We start from the raw sequence: 3,096 nt of genomic DNA on the forward strand, positions 1-3,096 counted from the left end.
ATCTTCCCGGACCGGGCCACGAACCCGTGTCCCCTGCATCGGCAGGCGGACTCTCAACCACTGCGCCACCAGGGAAGCCCTCTAGTTATTTTTGATACTAATTTATAATTTACTCATATTAAGGTTTATATAACATAGTAAGCCTCTGGAATTTCCTAAGACATGTTTTATGGCCTGGGATGTGGTCCATTTTTGTAAACGTTCTAAACGTCCTTAAAAATAATGTATGTTCTGCAGTTATTAGATGCAGTGCTCTATTAGGTCAAACTTGTTAATTATGCTGTTCAAACTTTTACATCCTTAAAAAACTACTAAGAAAAGTGTAAATAAAATTTCCGCATGGTCCTAGGATTCATCTGTTTGTCCATATAGTTGCTTTTTTCTTGTAGATTGAGGTTCTATTATTAGTTGCATTAATTATAAGATAAAAATTACTTGTTCCTGGTAAATAAATCCTTTTATCATTATGTAGTAAGCCTCTCTATTAATGCTTTTTGCCTTAAAGACTACTTCAAACTTAATACAGTTACATCAGTTATTTGCCTGCCATAACTTTTTTCATTCTTTTACTTTGAACTTTTATGACTCTACATTTTAGCTGTGTTGCTTAAACAGAATATATTGATATTTTTAAAAACCTAGTATAAGGATATATTCATCAGAGACCTTAATCTATTTACATTTATCACAATTGAGGTTTTTGTATTTATTTCTACTATGTTATTTTGCACTGTCTCTTCCTTTTTTTGTTTCTCTTTCTGTCCTTTCGTACCTTCTTTTGGATAGAATACATCTTTTCCCCTTCATTCTTGAAGCATTTTTTCACTGAGTATTAGCAGTTATTTTCTTTTATCTCGTTGATAACATTTCACTTTCTTCTGGCTTCTGCTGTTGCTGTTGAGATGTCAGCTGTAAGTCTGACTGTGGTTCCTTTGAAAGTTATGTTTTCTCTGGTTGCTTTTAAGATTTTTCTCCTTTTTGTTGTTTTACAGTTTTACTATAAATCATTTAGATGTACTTTCTGAAAAATATTTGTCCTGCTTGGAATTCACTGGGTTTCTTAAATCTGTGAATCGATGGTTCACCAGTTTGGAAATTTTTCAGCCATACTCTTTTCAAATACTACTTCTGCCTCATTTTTTCTCTCCTTCTGCTAATCTATTTATATGTAGGGTAGAACTTCTCACTGATTCCCTATGTCTTTAACACACTCCTATATATTTTTATTCTCTTTCTCTCTCTCTGCTTTGTGCTAGATATCTCTACTGACCATTAAATCCAGTTCATTAATTTCCATTCTCTCCTCATCTATGCCTAACCTGCTATTAAACTTATCCATCAAGTTCCTGATTTCAGTTATGTTTTTCAGTTCACTTGTCTGCTTATATTTTAAGGTGTGTTAGATACTGTATTTGAAAGCTAATGTGTAGAAATAACTTGGGGCCTAAAACAAAGTTATCTTCTTTCAGGAAACGAATTAAAAATTTTTTTTAATTTAATTTTATTTATTTTTTTATACAGCAGGTTCTTATTAGTTATCAATTTTATACACATCAGTGTATACATGTCAATCCCAATTGCCCAATTCATCACACCACCATCCCCAACCCCCCATGGCTTTCCCCCCTTGGTGTCCATACGTTTGTTCTCTACATCTGTGTCTCAACTTCTGCCCTGCAAACTGGTTCATCTGTACCATTTTCCTAGGTTCCACATACATGCGTTAATATATGATATTTGTTTTTCTCTTTCTGACTTACTTCACCCTGTATGACAGTCTCTAGATCCATCCATGTCTCAACAAATGACCCAATTTCATTCCTTTTTATGCCTGAGTAATATTCCATTGTATATATGTACCACATCTTCTTTATGCATTCGTCTGTCAATGGGCATTTCGGTTGCTTCCATGACCTGGCTATTGTAAATAGTGCTGCAATGAACATTGGGGTGCATGTGTCTTTTTGAAGTATGGTTTTCTGTGGGTATATGCTCAGTAGTGGGATTGCTGGGTCATATGGTAATTCTATTTTTAGTTTTTTAAGGAACCTCCATACCGTTCTCCATAGTGGCTGTATCAATTTACATTCCCACCAACAGTGCAAGAGGGTTCCCTTTTCTCCACACCCTCTCCAGCATTTGTTGTTTGTGGATTTTCTGATGATGCCCATTCTAACTGGTGTGAGGTGATAGCTCATTGTAGTTTTGATTTACATTTCTCTAATAATTAGTGACGTTGAGAAGTTTTTCATGTGCTTCTTGGCCATCTGTATGTGTTCTTTGGAGAAATGTCTATTTAGGTCTTCTGCCCATTTTTGGATTGGGTTTTTTGTTTCTTTAATATTGAGATGCATGAGCTGTTTATACATTTCGGAGATTAATCCTTTGTCCATTGATTCATTGGAAATATTTTCTCCCATTCTGAGGGTTGTCTTTTCGTCTTGTTTATGGTTTCATTTGCTGTGCAAAAGCTTTTAAGTTTCATTAGGTCCCATTTGTTTATTTTTGTTATGACTTCCATTACTCTAGGAGGTAGATCAAAAAAAGATCTTGCTGTGATGTATGTCAAAGAGTGTTCTTCCTATGTTTTACTCTAAGATTTTTATACTGTCTGGTCTTACATTTAGGTCTCTTATCCATTTTGAGTTTATTTTTGTGTCTAGTGTTAGGGAGTGTTCTAATTTCATTCTTTTACATGTAGCTGTCCAGTTTTCCCAGCACCACTTATTGAAGAGACTGTCTTTTCTCCATTGTATATCCTTGCCTCCTTTGTCGTAGATTAGTTGACGAGAGGTGCGTGGGTTTATCTCTGGACTTTCTATCTTGTTCCATTGATCTATGTTTCTGTTTTTGTGCCAGTACCATATTGTCTTGATTACTGTAGCTTTGTAGTATAGTCTGAAGTCAGGGAGCCTGATTCCTCCAGCTCCATTTTTTTCCCTCAAGACTGCTTCGGCTATACAGGGTCTTTTGTGTCTCCATACAAATTTTAAGATTTTTTTGTTCTAGTTCCATAAAATATACCATCGGTAATTTGATAGGGATTGCACTGAATCTGTAGATTGCTTTCGGTAGTATAGTCATTTTCACAATATT

This window comes from Pseudorca crassidens, chromosome 7 (assembly GCF_039906515.1).
Source record: "Pseudorca crassidens isolate mPseCra1 chromosome 7, mPseCra1.hap1, whole genome shotgun sequence".
NCBI classification, from domain to species: Eukaryota; Metazoa; Chordata; class Mammalia; order Artiodactyla; family Delphinidae; genus Pseudorca; species Pseudorca crassidens.